The sequence below is a fragment of the Marmota monax genome, unplaced genomic scaffold (genome assembly GCF_021218885.2).
Source record: "Marmota monax isolate L192 unplaced genomic scaffold, Marmota_monax_Labrador192_F-V1.1 WCK01_AAM20220418_F8-fsc00174, whole genome shotgun sequence".
Lineage (NCBI taxonomy): Eukaryota > Metazoa > Chordata > Mammalia > Rodentia > Sciuridae > Marmota > Marmota monax.
The window spans coordinates 2,977,067-2,996,308 of record NW_026694860.1 but is presented as its reverse complement, the minus strand read 5'-3'; positions in this window follow the sequence as shown (position 1 = coordinate 2,996,308).

Genomic DNA, 19,242 nt, shown 5'->3' with positions numbered 1-19,242 from the left:
AGATGAATTTTTCATGTTGTTTGGCAGGTATTAAATATATATCCATTATTGCAGAGGGTCTGGAAAAACAACAAAATTGTGTTATAAGGACCTTCTCTGATCTAAATGTACAAAAACACACCAATGTACAAGAAAATGTTTAAGATAATTAGAGAAATTTTAAATATGGACTGCATATTGGATGGGATTAGGAGATTCTTAATTTTGTTAGATGTATAGGTTGTGGGGATGAGAAGAGACTTTCATATCAGTTAGAGTTGCCAAATAAAGTGGTTAAAGATGGAAATGGTAGATGATCTAGAATTTCCTTTAAAATGTTTCAGAATAAAAACATGTGATAGATGAAACAGGATTGATAAAATGCTGATAATAGTTGAAAATGGATAATGAGGGTATGTAAGTTTATATATTATTCTTTCTACATTTGGAATAAAATGGTAATCTTTTCTCTAGCAATTTAAAAAAATATTTTTAGATGTTGATGGACCTTTATTCATTTATTTATGCACAGTATGGAGAGTCAAACCCAGTGCCTCACACCTGCTAGGCAAGTGTTCTACCACTGAGACACAACTCCAGCCCCTTCTCTAGGAATTTTTAAAAAGTGCATTTGATTGAGCTCTTGCAGGGGAGAGGAATAACAGAAAGAAAAAACAAAAGGGAAAATCTAGACCTATCTACCTGTTATCTATATCCTATCTATCATCTATCTAGCTATCATATCATATTCTATCATTTATTTTTCTCCTCTTCCTTCTTCCTCTTCTTCATCTAATAACTCTGTAATTATATAAAAAAACCATAATGTTAGCTATTACCTCTATATAGTGTAGAAGGATAAGGGAAGGTAAACCACTTACTTTGTTTCATCTCTTTACCATATTTCTGCCCTTTGATTTCCCCCTCTCTCCCCCCTCCGTCTTTCTCTCCTTTTTCTGATTGGTGCCCCTTTCCTACTTCTTTTCCCTCTTTCTCTCTTCCCCTTTCTCTGTTGAGTTGATAATTTTCTCTACTTCATTCTCTTTTTAGTTCTTTAGATCTTATTAGTTCAGACTTTATATTTTATTTTTCTTCTTCTTGTTATAGCCCCTAATATTTTGGCATACATTTAGAAATTTATATCTAACATCAATTCATTTCTATATATTCTTTATAAGCAAGGAAATTGTATAATGCATCTCCATTCCTGTCTTACATTTTGCAGTCTTCTAGAATTTTAAAAATGTATCCTAATAATTTTATTAAACATTGTTCATCAACCATTAGTTAGACTCACATGATTGATTTGTATCTTTGCTCACTGCATTTTGTTTTTAAAACCACATCATTCTCTATTTTCCCCCAGGAAAAGTTTTTCTGATATAACGAATTCTTCAATTCTTATATCTGGAATGATTTTTGCCCTTGGTACTTAATTCTACTTTTGCTGGGTATAGGATTATAGGTTAAATAACAGTTTTTCCCTCAGGTCTTCAAAATATCATTCTATTGTCTTCTAGCATATATTGTAGCTCTTTAAAAGTCTCATACAAATTGGAAAACTTTTCCTTTATAAAAAACGTTTTCCCTTTTTCTGGAAACCTGTATAATTTTTTCTTTATATATTTTCTTTATAAATTTTCTCTTTAAATATCTCTTGATATTTTGAAATTTAACAATGATGTGCCCAGGTATAAATTATTTTATTCATTATGACTGGCATTGATGGAGCCATTCAAATTGCAGACGTATGCTTTGCTACAGTTTTGAAGTTTTCTTTGATTAAAATCTATATTTTCTCTTTTTCTTTGTGAAATGCTTGTCAACATATGTACAGGTAATGAAACTTCTGAATGTATCTTTAAAGGTCTTTTTTTTTTCTTTTCATTTTACATCTCTTTGTCTATTTCACAATATTCTGGGGTAATTACTTTGTTTGATGGACCAGCTTGCTGATTTGCTTTTCATTTTTAGTTACTATGCAGTCAACTCATATGCTGAATTGTTCTTTCTTCTTGAGCTGAGGCATTCACCTTCTCTGTCCATCTTCTTGAGCTCTGTTGGACAGTGGATCTCCCAGTTCTCGGGTTTTCAAACTCTGAATTACCTTCCAACTTTCCTGGTTCTACGACTGAGTTGAGGACAACAATCAGATTTTAAATTTCCAAGGTTTCTAGTAATTTCTTTTTCAAGGATGCCTTATTCTTTTTTAAAAATAATTTTATTGTTGTTGTTTATTTTTTTGTGTGTAGTTATGGGGATTGAACCCAGGGCTTCATGCATGCTAGGCAAAAGTTTTACCACTGGGTTATCTCCCCAGCCCAAGAATGCCTTATTCTTTAAGAGTACTCTGAGAATGTCAATTCCACTTATTTTAAATTACTTTTATTCTGTTTTATTTAAAACCTACTACAATACCTTTCCCCTTGATTATTAGTCCTTTCTGTTTTCTTCAGAAACTTGGTTTTTCTTGTTGTGTGCTCAACTTTGTATTTGAAAAAGTCTTATTCATGAATAAATTCTTATTTAGGGAGTCTAGTTCTATGCAAAAAAAGAGACTTATGGGTACAACTAGATGTTGTTCTAGGAGTACATGTAGTCCTTAAGTGAGGAATTTTCTCATTTTAACTATTAGTTAGAGCTTACCATACTTGTCTGGGATAAGTTTACAAACTTACTCTTTTTTAAAAAAATTTGTTCTTGTGGTTATACATGACAGTAGACTGTATTTTGGCAAATTATATATACATAGAGTATAACTTATTCTATTTATGATCCCACTTTTGTGGTTGTACACGATACAGATTTACCCTGGTGGTATATTCAAATACAAGGCTAGGAAAGTTATGTCCAATTAATTATACTGTCTTTCCTATTCCCTCCCCCTCCCATCCCTTTATCTAATCCAATGGATTTCTATTATTCCCCTCCCCAACCTCTCTTGATTTGAGTTAGCATCCACAAATCAGAGAGAACATTCAGACTTTGGTTTTTAGGGATAGATTTATTTAACTTACTGTGATATTTTCCAGTTTCATCCATTTACTGACAAGTGCCATTATTTCATTCTTCTTTATGGACGAGTGATATTCCATTGTATATTCTTTATCCATTCATCTTTATCCATTGAAGGACAGCTAGGTTGACAAACATACTCTTATTTGAAATTTCAAAGATGAACCTATAATACTTTGTAGATCATTATAAGAAGGTTAATTTTATGTGTCAACTTGACTGAGCTATGGAATCCCTAGATAGCTGATAAAGTATTTCTGGGCATGTCTCAGAAATAAGGGTGTTTCTGGAAGAGCTTAGCATTTGAATCAGTAGACTGAGTGAAGAAGATCCACACTTACCATTGTAGGTGAGTATCATCCAGTCTATCAAGAGCCCAAAAGGTGAGGGGGAGAAAGGGTGAATTCTGTCTTTCTCTTCTTGAGCTGGGACATTTTTCTGCCTTTGGATAGTGAAGCTTCTGGTTCTTGGGCTTTCAAACTCTCACTGTATTATACTACCAACTTTCCTGATTTTATAGTATACAGAAGGAATATCATGGGACTTCTGAGCCTCTGTAGTCACTTGTGCCAATTCCTATAATATATCTTCTCGTATAATTATATGTATTCCATGGGTTGTATTCTTCTGGAGAATCTTGATTAATACAATTTCTTTGTATCAAAGCCGAAATATTTTAAAGAATGCAATATAAATGTTTTACTGAAATAACTGATTTCTCACTGCCTGAATCTGAGCAACCTGCCTTCAATTGATACAACCCAAAGAGTTAGAGTGGGATTACCTCCCAGAGGCTGTTGTGACAACTTAGAATGCTCATCATCTAACAAAAATTTTTAGTGGAATAGATACATGAAAATAAGAAAATATACTATAATTTATGAGAGATACAAGAAAATGTCTTATATTTGAAGAGAGAATATTTTCATATATCAGAAAATAATAAGGTAGGTTTGTAAATGAGAGTCAATCTACCATACTCTTAAAACAAACATTTCTTTGAAAGATGAAATTAATTTTTTCCCCCTGTACTGGGGCACTATACCACTGAGCTACATTCCCAGTTCATTTTCTTATTTTCTATTTTATTTTGGGACAGAGTCTTGCTAAGTTGCTGAGGCTGGCCTTGAACTTGAGATCCTCCTGCCTCAGCCCCCTGAATAGCTGAGATAACAGGCAGGCACCACCAGATCCAGCCACTCACTTCTTAATAGAAAGACTCTCAGAGAGTATTCTAAAACATGACTGTAGAAGGAAGCAGATGGGACTACTACAGGTGCATTTTTTTTCCCCACACAAAGTGAGCAGCAGATGTGTAATCATTTCTATGTAATTTATGTGACAGCAATTTTACATTGAAACAGACACAAATATAAACTTCAAACATTGTAAACACAGGTTTTTCTTTAATCTGAAGAAGATCTGAAATACATCACTATTGTTGTATTTAGCTGATAGCTACTAGGGTAGAGATGATCATGATCATTTACTAACTAGGAGATTCGTGGCTGAGACTAAAATAGCTCTTTGCCAAAACATGCACAATGGATTAGAAAAGTCTCATAGATGACTTGGATTCTACATAAATGGTTTTCATTATTCTCTGCACTTGATTGATTCATCCTTCTATTCATCGAACTACCATACCTTCGATTGAGCCGCTGAATTGTAAGTTTTACTTTAGCATATCTTGATATGAGGTGTAAAAGTACTTTCACAGAACTTTCCTTGAAAGTATAATGTTAAATTAAATAGTTAAACAAACTTTTAACTGTAGGACTTTTCAGACACTTTACCATTTAGTATGCTGTATAATTTATTCATCATACTATTCACTTACACATAGTATGATAAGTTTGAAAAATTCAGCATACTATTCACACTGTAATATTAATAATGTGTGACTAGTATGATGAATTTTTCAAATTTATTTTAACATGAAATATTTTTTCTTCCCCAAGGAACATCTTGTGCATAAATATTCTGTGGAACATAGGCATCACTGGTTTGCTTGAGAATTATTTTCTTCTTTTCTATCTTATGCAATGTGCTTTACTTTTTTTTTCTTGTTGGTAACTTCAGTAATAAAATGGAAGAAATTAAGACATGCTCTCACCTATCAAATAAACCTGATACTGGTGCATGGAAATTCCATAGAGATAGTTGTGAAGGTAATAATGTATCTCTAATTACCAAAAAAACTTGTCTTTTTCTTTGGTGGCCACACGGGGGAGCTAAAAAGAGACAAAGGTTTTTGGTTTCTTTAATGACACATTTGATCAACATGATCAACATGGGATCATATTTATTTTTAAATAAAGGCATAAATAGTTGATAAAACTATTATGTTTTAAAAACCCTGAACCTAAACACAAAGTCTAGGGTAGTTTTTACCTCTGGTTGAGGAGACCAAAAAGAGTCAATTTATTTTATTGGTGCATATTAATTATATGAAATGATGGGTTTCATATGGCATATTCATGCATACATTAAAACATAATTTGATCAATTTTACTTTACATGAGTAATTTAATGGCAGTTTTTATGTTTTTCAAGCTCATTTTCAAAAAGTCTGGTACTGATATTAGTTAATGGAGATGAAAGCCACCAGAAGAACATTAACATTACATTGCTGCAAAACTCAGGTTTTTTTTTTTATTGTGTGTGTGTGTGTGTTTTGTGTCTTACCAGTGTACAGAGGTTAAGGAGGTATAAACTTTCAGAAGAAAGTCTTTTGTACATTTAACTGAGAATGGTTAGAATTTGTGTTTCAACCTGATGGGAGAATCAGTTAATATTTTTAAATATTTTACTATGTAACATTTTATGTATGTTAATGAATGTAATGAATCTGTACAAAATCAGGCACGGTTATGAAATAATGTTAAAAATTTAATCCCTAGTACAGGCACTACAACATTCCCAGTACTCCCTGAGGTAGAAGTGTGCCTTTTCTAACTTCCTTCTCCCAGACAGAAAACCAACATGATATTTTTTCCCCTCATATGTGGAAACTAAAGGGAAAAAACAAGAAAATAAAAAAGGAAGACATAGAAGTAGAAGGAAGAGAGGAGGGAGTATATAAGCTGGAGGAGGAGGGGAGTGGAGAGAAATTTGGGAGTAAAATTATCAAATTATGTTTAATGTATGCATGAATATGCCACAATGAAACCCATCATTTCATATAATTAATATGCACCAATAAAATAAATTGACTTTTTTCTGTCTCCTCCTTCAACCAGAGGTAAAAACTACCCTAGACTTTGTGTTTAGGTTCAGGGTTTTTAAAACATAATAGTTTTATCAACTAAATGTGCCTTTATTTAAAAATACTTTAAAATGTCTTATTGTTTTTGAGTTTTATGATTCTTTTTTCCTTTTTCTTTTTTCAATACTGTGATTGAACGCAGGGACCCCTTACCACTGAGCTACTCCCCAGCCTTTAAAGTTGTTTTTTTCAAATTTTCAGACAGGTTCTCACTAACTTGCTGAGGGTTTTACTTGCTCAGGCTGGCCTTGAACTTTCAATCCTGCTGCCTCAGCCTCCCCAGTCACTGAAATCAGAGCAGCATACCACATGGTTTTCAGTTAGTCTTTTGAGTTCTTTTTACTCATAACCTGTTTCTGAAATTAAGCCAAATTGTATGTGAAGCCATAATTCATTTTCACTGCTGTGTAACATTCCAATTTTTTGTTTCTGTCACAAATTGTTCTTCTATTCTTCTATGTATACTTGGATTTTCCTTTTGTCTTTACTAATACGAGGCCATACAAGGTCTTAGAGGCAAATTCAAAAGGAGTTTCTCTAAGTGTTAATCCCTTGAAATAGGGAGGATGCATGTGCTTGTATTAAAAAAAAATCCCAATGTTATTTCAAACTTTGTACCATGAGTGAATAAGAATTTGTGTTGTTTTATGCCCTTGCCAACACTTGATTTTTTTTTCACATTTTTAGTTTCTACCAATTGAGTGAGTTAAAAATCTTATAACATTGAAGCTGTTTTCATTTTTAAGATTTCTATTGAAAATATTCTGTGTGTTTATCAGCCATTTATTAAATCCCTGCTTATGACCTTTGCCCATATTTTCTTTTTGAAGTAGTTGTATTCATTTGAAATTTTAGAAGCATGTTTTATATTGTATTTATAAGTATTTGGCTGGTCATATATATGTCCTGCCTTCTTACCCTTTTCATGGTGTCTTTTGATACAAGGATCTTAATTTTAATTTTTGAATTCATCACTTTTTTCTTAATAAGCTTTGAGCTTTTTGTACTCTGTCTTTGAAAAACCATTCTCTACCTGGATATCATAAAATTGTTCTCCAAAATTTTCTTCTAAATGTGTAGGAATTTTCTCTCTCACACTTTTTACTTTAAACAATCTGGAATTGTTTTTGTGTGTGTGTGTGTAGAAAATGAGGCAGTTTGATATATTTTAAAATATCCTTTATCAATTATCACATTACCATTTGAATAGCTTACCCTTATTTGTTATGTTACCAGCTCTTGTTAATAAACTCTCCTTGATTTTTATAATTTGCAAGTTGTCTTATTTTGTTAGTCTATTATGGTATTTCTGTTGTTCTTTTCCAATAATAATACTTTTTCATTTTTCTTATCTCCATGTACTTCACATAGTACCTCTGGTACTATAATGAACATAAACAATATCAGTTGGTTTCTTTTCTCATTCTTTACTTAAACATAATATCACCGATATTTAATCATCATGATTGGATTTTTAAAGGTTAGTCTTTTGACAGATTGAATTATTTCCATCCTTTTCAAGTTTGGTTAAAAATTTTATCAAGAACAGAGGCTGAGTTTTATGAAGTCCATTTTCTGCTTCTATTGAGATGATCATAGATATTATTCTCGTTTATTTAGTTAACATGGTAAATTATACCAATAGAGTTACTACATTTGACTTAATAATATTCTAAATATTTTATTCTGGATTAAATTTTTATTGATGCATATTAATTATACAGAATAGTGGGATTCTCTGTGACACATTCTGTATATACATACAGAAAAATATAATTTGATCAATTTCACCCCCCAGTATTACTCCCATCCCCTTTTCCTCCCTTTCCTGATCCCTTTCTTCTAGTATATAATTTAAAGTATTCAGCAGTTTTTTGGCTTAGAATTGCTTTCGATATTCTGAATCTTTTACTCTTCCAAATGAATTTTAAGACTTTTTTTTTTATAGTTTTGTGAAGAATATCATTAATATTTTGATGAGGATTGCATTAAATATGTATATTGCTTTTGGTAATATAACCATTTCTCAATATTAATTCAGCATATCCATGAACATAAAAGTATTTCTATCTTCTTGTGTCTTCTTCAAATCCTTTCTTTAGTATTTTATAGTTTTCTTTGTAAAGGTCTTTCATTTCCTTCATTGGATTTATTCCTAGATTTTTTTTTGTCTATTGCAAATGGGATTATTTTCCTAATTTTGTCTCAGCAGATTCATTATTGGAGTATACGGAAGCTATTGATTTTTATATGTTGATTTTGTAACCTGCTACTTTGCTGAATTTGTTTATTAGTCTAGCCATCTTCTAGTGGAGTTTTTTTTGATCTTATAAGTATAGGATCATATCATCTGCAAACTGATGATCTGCCGCAGGCCGGCTGGCTGGGCAAAATAGCTGGGGGGGGTGACGAATAACCTGTGTACGTTGATACAGCAGGAGAGGGAGCCCTTTATTGCAGGACAGGAGCAGTATTTATACATTCCACACAGCTTATCTAATTAACATAAACTAGATACAGCAGTCAACCAATCAGGAATCTCCACACTTAATGGCTCGCTTTTGTTACTTCTCAAACCACTCCATCTGGCATTTTGCCAGGCACCATCCAGACTTGTTTACGAACTCTAACATTTCTCTGGCAAAATGCCAGGAGTTATTTTGACTTGTTTACAGACTCTAACAATGATCCAACTTATTCCTTTTCTATTTTTGTCTCTTTTTTCCTTCTCTTTCCTAGTTGTTCTGACTAGAATTTCTAGTACTATATTGAATAGGAGAAGTGAGAGTAGACATCTTTATCTTGTTCCAGATTTTAAAAGAAATGTTTTCACTTTTTCCCCATTCATTATGATATTACCTTTGGGTTTGTCATATATAGCGTTTGTGATGTTAAGGTAAATTACTTGAATTCCTAGTTTCTTCAGTGTTTTTGTCATAAATGGGTATTGAATCTTATTGAAGGTTTTCTCTACATCTATTGAGATGATGTGATTTTTTTTCCTTAATTCTATTTAGTGATGAACTACATTTATTGATTTGCATATGTTAAGCCATCCTTGCATTCCTGGCATAAAACCAACTTGGCCATGATGTACAATCTTGTTAAAAATAATAATAATATATTGTTGAATATAATTTGCTGATATTTTATTAAGGATTTTTGCATCTATGTTCATCAGGGATATTGGTCTGTAGTTTTCTTTCTTTGGTGTGTTCTTATCTGATTTTGATATGAGGTTGATACTGGTTTCATAGAGTGAATTTAGAAGTATTCCGTCCCTTTTTATTTCATAGAATAACTTGAGAAATATTGGCTTTAGTTCTTTTTTAAAGATCTGGTAGAATTCAGTTGAGAATCCATCTAGTCCTGAGCTTTTCTTTTTTTGGAATGCTTTTATCCCAGTGCTAATTATTTTTCTGTTTAGATTTTCTATGTACTTTTGACTCAATTTTGGCAAGTCATATGTGTCTAGAAATATGTCTCTTTCCTTTTAGGGTTCTCAATGTATTGGAGTATAAATTCTCAAAATAGTTCCTAGTGATCCTCTAGATTTCTGTGAGGACTATAATAATATATTCTTTTTCATGTCTCATTTCAATAATTTTTGTCTTCTCTCTTTTTCTTTTGGTTATTTTGACTAAGAGTTTATCCATCTTGATTGTCTTTTGAAAGAACTAACTCATTTCATCCATCTTATGTATTATTTTTTTCTTCATTTAGTTGACTTAGGCTCGGATCTTAATTATTTCCTTCCCTCAACTGATTCTAGAAGTTACTTATTCTTGTTTTTGAAGGGTCTTGATATGAAGCATTTGGTTGTTAACTTGGGATTTTTCTTTTTTTTTTCTTACATATAGCTATAAACTTTCCTCTGAGAATTTTCTTCAGAGTGTTCCAGAGGTTCTGGTGTGTTGCATCATTATTATCAGTGATTCTCAGAATTTTAAAATTTCTTTTCTGATTTCTTCTACCACCAATTAATTATTCAAAAGTGTATTCTTCAGTCTCCATGTTTTTAATTATTCTGTATATTTTTAGGTGTTGATTTATAATTTCATTCCACAATAATCAGATACGATAAGAAATTATGTACTTTTTTTGCATTTGCTAAGAGTTGTTTTTGGGTCTAAAATATGATCTATTTTGGAGAAGGTACTATGAGCAAAAGAGAAAAAAGTGAACTTGACTATTGTTGGATGAAATATTCTGTTGATGTCTGTTGAGTTCATTTGATTTATAATAATTTGGGAGTCTGAAGAATCTTTGCTGAGCTTAGTTTTAGAAGACCTATCTATTGATGAGAAAGGTGTGTTGAAATCACCCAGTATTATGATACTGGGATCTGTCTGAGTCTTTAAGTCAAGTAGTGTCTGTTTTCTGTAATTAGGAGCACCAATGTTTGGGGCATAGATATTTGCTATCTTAATAGCTTCTTTAATTATTCCCTTTGTCAGTATAAAGTGGCTTTCTTTGTCTCTTCTGATTAATTTTGTTTTGAATTCTGCTTTTCAGAAATACGAGTTGCTTTCCTTCTGTTTTGGGGCTTCCTTTACATGGTATATCAATTTCCATTCTTTCTCCTTGCGTAAAGGTGAGTCTCTTGCAAACACTGAGTGGGGTCTTGCTCTTTAATACATTCTGCCAGCCTATTTTTAAAAATATTTTTATTTATAGATGGACCCAATATCTTTATTTCTTTATCTTTATATGGTGCTGAGGATTGAACCCAGTATCTCACCCATGCTAGGCTAGTCCTCTACCACTGAGCCACAACCCCAGCACCCCCAGCCTATGTTTTTCAATTGGAGAGTTGAGACCATTTACATTCAGTGCTACTATAGAGAGATAGTTATTAATTCCTGCCATTTTGATTTATTAATTATGTTTAATTTGATCCTGTTTCTCATTTGCTTAGCTACTCTTCAAATGAGAGTTGTTCTTTTTTTTTTTTATTTCTGAGGTCTGTTTTTGATTTCTTCCATGTGAAGTATTTCTTAAATATTTTATGTAGTACTGGCTTAGTAGTCATTGATTCTTTTAATTTCTGCTTATCATGGAGGTTTTATTTCTTGTTTGATTCTAAAGTATAACTTTGCTGGGTTCAGCAATTTTGTTTTGACATTTTTTCTGCTATATTTTAGAGTGTTTTTTTTTTTTGAGGAATCAGAAACAATAATTAACTTATATCTAAATGTGACCTGATGTTTTTCTCTTGACGTTTTAAAAATTCTATCCTTATTCTGTATGTTAGCTGTTTTAATTATAATGTGTCATGGGGAAGTTCACTTTTGATCTTGATCGCCTCCTGTATCTGGATGTGCATTTCATTTTCAAGGTTTGCAAATTTTACTGTTATTATTTTCCTCATGTGGTTATCTATGCCAGTAGCCTGGATATCACAACTCTCTTGGCTTCCAGTGATTCTTACATTTGGTTCTTAATGTTGTTCCAGAGTTCTTGTACATTCTGATGGAGGACATTTCTTTTCTTTTCTTTAATACTATCTGCATGTTCAAGGTCAGCCACTTTGCCTTCCATTTCTGAGATTCTGTCTTCAGCATGGTCTACACTATTGTAGAGACTCTGAACTGAACATTTTATTTGATTTATTGGACCTTTCATTTCAAATATTTTTGTTTGGTTCTTTTGAAATTTCTCTATCTCCTTATTGAATTTACCATTCATATTCTGAACTGACTTCCTTAACTCATTTCGTTGTTTTTCTGTGTTCTTTTGAAATTCATGAATCTTTTTATATTCATTCTTTTGAATTCTTTATTTAGTAGTATTTCATCTTGTTCAATATCTTATCAGTTACTGGTGAATTATGAGTTTTAGGAGGTGTAAGATTACCTTATTCTTTCATTTTTCCTGTATTCCTGTGTTGAGTTTTATGCATCTATTGTGATGGATTTCTCTTCCACACCCATGGTGGGCAGCTGCAGAGTCCTAAGTGAGAAGTTCTGGTGACTAAAGCTTCTAATTTGGTTGAATTTTTAAAAATATAATTTTATTTGAAAAGCTACATATATATCTCAATATGTTTAATAAAATATAGACACTTATGTTAACTATAGTGGGGGAAAGAACATGATTCTTCTACATAACTTCAGATAATTTGCATTTTATAAAATACACTATTAATGCAAATATTGATTTTTAATTTTCTCATGGTATATTAATAGATTTGTAGAGTCTTTTTTATTTTTTATTTTTATTTGTTCTAATTTGTTATGTATGACAGCAGAATGCATTACAATTCATATTACACAAATAGAGTACAAATTTTCATATCTTTGGTTGCACACAAAGTAGAGTTATACCATTTGTATTTTCATACATGTACTTAGGGTAATGATGTCCATCTCATTCACCATCTCTTTTACACCCTTTTCCCCCTCCCTTCCCCTCCCTCCCCTTTACTCTACCTTCCCATGCTCCCTCTCCCAACCCCACTATTAATCGACCTCCTTATATCAGAGAAAACATTTGGCATTTGGTTTTGGGGGATTGGCTAACTTCACTTAGCATTATATTCTCCAACTCCATCATTTACCTGCAAATGCCATGATTTTATTCTCTTTCATTGCTGAATAATATTCCATTGTGTATATATGTACCACATTTTCTTTATCCATTCATCTATTGAAGGGCATGTAGGTTAGATCCACAGTTTAGCTATTGTGAATTGTGCTGCAATAAACATCGATATGGCTGTGTCCCTGTAGTATGCTGTTTTTAAGTCCTTTGGGTATACACCAAGGAGTGGGATAGCTGGGTCAAAAGGCAATTTCATTCCAAGTATTCCAAGGAATCTCCATACTGCTTTCCATATTGGCTGCACCATTTTGCAGTCCCACCAGCAATGTATAAGTGTGCCTTTTCCCCCACATCCTTGCCAACACTTAGCATTGTCTGTATTCTTAATAGCTGCCATTCTGACTGGAATGAGATGAAATCTTAGAGTAGTTTTGATTTGTATTTCTCTAATAGCTAGAGATATTGAACTTTTTTTTCATATATTTGTTGATTGATTGTATATCCTCTTCTGAGAAGTGTCTGTTAACTTCCTTGACCCATTTATTGATTGGGTTACTTGTTTTTTTGGTGTTTAGATTTTTGAGTTCTTTTTAAACCCTAGAGATTAGTGCTCTATCTGATGTGCGTGTGGTAAAAATTTGCTTCCAAAATATAGGCTCTCTATTCACCTCACTGATAATTTCTTTTTCTGAGAAGCTTTTTAGTTGGAATCCATCCCGTTTATTGATTCTTAATTTTAATTTAGATTTGTAGAGTCTTAAATTCATTATTACTTTTTCTTTTTTATATTAAAAAGTTTGTTTGATTTTTTTTTCAAAGACCAAACTGATGGGAGAAGAAATAATACATTTACATATTCCCTTACAAAGGAAAATCCCGTGGGACTGATATTGCACACTTATTAGGGAGCAGAAGCATGTAGAAGAAGTGAAGCTCAGTACTACTTTATTGGATAATGAAATGTTTGCTGAATGATGAATGGGCTTATTCAATCAATCCAACAAATACTTTCAGAGCCATTCCTACATAGCAATAGATAATATCTGAGATACTGGGGTCATAGCAGTAGATAAAAACAGACAAATATCCCAGTTCTTAAGGCACTTTTATGCTATTGAGTGAATTTGGTTGATGAATGAATGAGCAAATACTACAACATTCTTTTGTGGTTGTGTCACAAATTCTTGCGGTCTTAAGTTATTTGAATGAAATATTTGAAATTTTTAATTCACCATATGCTTTGTGTGTTTGACTGCCCTTTTTTTTGGGGGGGGGCCACTTTTTGGAATGATTCTATCCTAGAAATCCCCATGTGTCTGCATGGCAACAACCAGCAGCTTATTACATCCATACACCGGGGGCACAGGGAACATGTTTCTGGGATGAGTGAATAGTGAATGATTTTTCACTTCTGTCAGAGAGATCAAATTAACAGCAGAGCTGCTAATCTGCCTATTTGCAAAAATAGACAGAAATGTGCACAAATATAAACATAAAAGGGGACTCCCATAATTTGCATAGCTCTCATGTTCATCTATCAGTCACACTAAATGCCTGTAAGCTGTGAGGATGGACGTGAATGTGCTGCAGGCTGGGGAATTGCTATTTTATCTTCCTATGAGATACTTTATTATCACCATTAATTGATTAAACATTTTCAACACTCCCTTAGTAAACCAGTCAGGTCATCTATTTCTACCTTGGGCTTCTGTTTATGGCTGGAGTGTGCCAAGCATCCAGACTAAATGAAAATATACCCTCCAGGAACCATGCACGGCATCTCTCATAACAAGCTGCAGCACCTCTCTGAAGCACGGCTGCTATGCCGCGGGGAATCCCGAGAATCTTTCTTAACTCACTGTTCCTGGGAGCCTCTAGCTGGAATGGAAAGTGAGTGGTGGGAGAGGAATCTTGTGTGTGGATGATTGTCATACTTGCTGCTATGGTTTTGAGGGAAAAGGAGTGGTGGTTCAAGGAACAGATTGGGTATCCCTGGAATAGGGGAGATTTGTGGGAGCAATCTTTGCAGTGTGACTTCCAGACAGCTCTCTAAGATTTCCTGTCTTGAGCTTCCCCAATTCTGTGGATCAGAGGAGGGTACTAGTACCCCAGCAGTGTTGGCCTTACCCTTATGACATTCTCTACCAGTTCTAAATAAGACAAAGGATTCCTGATTATTTCTCCATTTCAAAGATAGCTCCAGAGCCTGAGAAGGACAGTGTTGGGGGTGGGGAGGGGAAGAGTTTTGCTAAATGGAAAGTGTTGAGATGATTCAAAGGGCTGGTGCTGACAGAGCAGGGGTGGCTTGACCTTCTGTGGGAGCCATATCGGCAGCCTCCTCCTGGTTGTTATTTTGGGTGCTGGAAAGCTTGACTGCCCTGAAATATCCATCCCTGCCATCTTGCCAGGTTGTGTAATTCCCACCACCAGAGCTATCCTCTCGTGAAAGCATTGTGTCTCTAGGAGGTCCAGGTTATAGTTCAGACACCGTCCTTAAAGTCACACATTTAACCCATAATTATCCATTAGTCTGCAGCTTGGCAGCAGGGAATAGCTGCCAGCTGTTGGTAACCCAACACGGCTTTGCTAAGAGAAGCTTTTTGACAGCCTCTTCACATAAGTGGGGGAAATGGGTGTCGCAAAGCTCCGGATCAGGAGTGTCGGAGTTTCCATAATGGAGACAACTGCTAGAGTGAAGGGATCCCTTCTCCCTCCTCTTAGGGCAAGGTTTGACTAGACTTTGGATTCTAAGAGGAATGTGGAAATGCAAATAGAATCAAAGACATGCATATAAGTTCAGGGGTGAAGGATCCAATGAGAAATTAGGGAATACCTGGGTTACAACCTTAACCGCACCCATCTTTAAGAGAAGACGTCACCTGTCTACCCAGTTTGATTTGAGGTCTGCTCTAAATATCCTGTCACCGGTCAATAAAGGTGCTGGAGGCTCTCATTGTAACTACTCCTTCGAATAGGAAGCATCTGTTAGAAAGGAAAATTGTTGGAAGGAATAACCAGGCATTTATTTTTTTGAATTAGCGAGTCTCATATGATAGCCTGAGGGAAAGCGTGGAAGCCTGGTATGCTGCAGCTGTGAGTGAGAAAAACATTCTTCACACAATGCTGGAACTACTACTGGTACCCAACACCCTGTCCTAGGGGGTGAGCCAACTTCCTACTAAGTGTGGTTAGAGGGTCACATGCTCTCTTTACAAAACTAAATTCTTAGGATAGTATTCATGGTTGCTTTTCTCTTCTTCCGGCTTGGCTTCTCTTCTTTCTTGCTCTTAGTTGCTCTCTGCATTCCCTGTAGGGTGTGGAAGGCAGACTCACAAGTGCCCCTCGGCTTCCCTCCCTTTTCACTGGTGACTCACTGCATGACCCAGAGCCTGGCTGGACACACAGGTGCAGAAAGCTGTCCCTTCCTCAGAATATACTTCTATGAAATGGCCATATCCCTGTGCCTCATGGGAAAGCCCTTCTGACAGTATGGTGATTTAAAAGCAGCATCTCAGAAGTAGTTCTGTTGGTGGACCTGTCCAAAAGGGAACAACCGTGGATCACCTACAGAGAGAAGGTAGAAAGCAGGTTCGCCCAGTGAGCAAACAGAGACCTGCAAAAAAAGAAAAGAAACAGGAGAATGGAGATTCTGAGATCAAGGAATGTCAGAAAGTGCAATGAGAGAGCAAGTAGAATGAGATGTGAAAAGAAGTCAGAGACTTCAGATAGTAGCTATGCTACCTTGAAAAAGTTCCTTAATGTCTGTCGTTGAGTCTTAATTTTATTTTTATAAATGACAGGAGTCAATGACAGTATCTGCTTCACAAGGCATAACAAAAAAATAAATATTTTATAAAAAATGATTGGCACTGTGATTTCTGGTTCACAGTAGGTGCTCAAACATATCAGTTATCGTGTAGTTACTGGAAACATCTTTAGTATAGTGGTGGATTGAGTATGAACTGGAAATTAGGAAGGAAACTGGTTGGTAGAGGAGATAGAATTATGGGATTAATTTACATTTAAATGAGGTTGAGGTAAGAATTTTTTAGGATGAAGGAAACTTGAGTATGAGTGTATGTTTGAAGAAAATAGACAACAGAATAATGAGACACATGATACTCAAACAAAAATGGGAATAATCAGGTTGTTGAAGGACATAATGGTTGTGAGCTTAACAGCAAGAATCACTTTCAAAAAGGAGCCGAATACCTCTTGTTTTCAAAGAAAGAAAGGGGTGCTATATAAGGATGGGTAAATTGTGAATGAGTTTGATGTGGTGGAAACAGAGGACATAGCAGAGAGAGAGAGAGAGAGAGAGAGAGAGAGAGAGAGAGAGAGAGAGACAGAAGGAGAAAGAGGAGTTAGTTTTATGGAGTAGTTGTTTCATGTGATTGTGGAGTCTGACAAGTCCAAAATCTGCGGAAGACTCAGACTCGTTGTGGCTGAATCTGAAGTCAGTCTTCTGGCAGAATCTCTGGTGGATGGAGGTCAGTCTCATCGTATTGAGGTCTTCAACTGATTGGACAAGGCCCAACCACATACTGAGGATGATCTGTTTTACTTAAAGTCTAAAGGTTTGAAGGTTCATCTCAACTAAAAAATAACATCATAGAAACATCACAGGAATAATGTTTGAATAAATATCTAGAAAACTTGGCCCGTCACGTTGACATAAAATTAACTAACACACCTGAAAATTCCTCTTTCTAGACCTTTATCATGGGCTTTTTGTGTCAAAAAAGAAATAAGACTTTCCAGTGTGGGAATGGCTATTCTTTCTGCCATGTCTATTTAAAATTTTCTTTTTCCCTTAACATCTTTATCGTCTGACTCTTGCCCCTTCCCTGTGGTCCAAATCCAGCTCTTTAGATTTTTATTTATTTATAAAAACACTGGGCCTCACTGTCTTCATAGTTCTGCCTCCGTGGATTCTTATCAGGCTGATTCTGAAAATGACCCCTGGCACGGGGCCCTGCACGGTATGGCTAGCAATATGAAGTGTGTTGACTTCACTGTTCTGGACCTGGGCTTATGAAAGACTGGGCTTGAAGGTGAAAAGCTTTTTATCTTGTTATCAGTCCATTGAGTCATTTACTCCCTGCCTGAAGCTGTAAATGTGACAGTGTTACTAACAGCTTGAGCCAAATTTGATTTATTGGTGAAATTAAATTCTATACTTCCACAATGATGTCAGTACTTCCTGGGTCTTAAAAGAAAACAAAACACAACACAACGAAGCAGAGCAGCAACTGCAAGCTTAACCTGTTAATCCATAAGTTGTCCAGGGCCAGTTGCTCTCTAGATGTCATGAGACCAGTGCCCATTCCTCTTTGGTGAACATAAAAAGAACCTTCTTCTTAAATTCCCAGTGCAGTCCAGACATTAAAATAAAATTCTAAATACTCTCTCAAAACACTTTGGGGAATTCTTGCAGTTTGTATTTCTGAGTGTCTGTTAATGACAGGATTGTGCCTAAAGCCAGTTACAGAATGTTATAGAATGCAACAAGATTTTTAACTAAGAATATAAGTGCTTGAGGCACACTTAATTATTATTGCTATTAAACTGGCAAATTCGATTGATCTGCTGAGTAAGATGAAGATGACAGTCTGTTAGCAAGGTAAGGATCAATAAAGTACATTAGCATTTCTTTACTCTGTAAAATAATTTCTGTCGTTCTCAGACTGAGGAGAACGTGCCTTCTTGTCTCCTTTAGGAAAGGCCAGCTGTGAAAAAGCCATTATGCAGTTAAATAAAATGAAATTCCTATAATCCCAACATCCATCACAAAAACACTGAAATGGCACTGGGGGAGGGACTTGTGTAGTTGATTTTAGCCAAGGACACAATGACCCCGCCTGTAAGTGGAACTAATGAGGAAACAGGACTGTGAAATCTGAGCTCCAGGACTCTGCAGAAAACTTTCATTTCTACTCATAAAATAAAATGGGACTTATAACAAGTAAACCTTCATATAAACCTACTATTTTTTTCTGTACATGTGGAATGTGACTCTGATAGTCAGCATTTTGGTTTTTTATTTTGATTGAAATTGAACAGCTTGTTTAGATCAAGGGCCTATTGGAAGTTCTAGGAGACTGAGATAAATTGACTAACTTAGTATAGGCAACACTGTTAAAGAAATATAATCTTAATATGAAAGACTTTTGAATAAAGCTTCTGGGGGTAATTTGGAAAAAGACTTTTGGTGGGTAATAGGCATATGGATGAAAAATTCCATTTAGTTCTGTATGTGTGTGATTTTACTTCTGATTGAACAGCCAAAGAACAACCAAGGGGGTCCTTGATTACTTAGAGACAGTTTCTGGACACAGGAAGATGTTTCGTCCACCAGTGGTTGAATGGGATGTTGTCATGCATCTCAATCATTTCAAACATATTCTTAAAGTCCCAGGAAACTATAATTATTACAT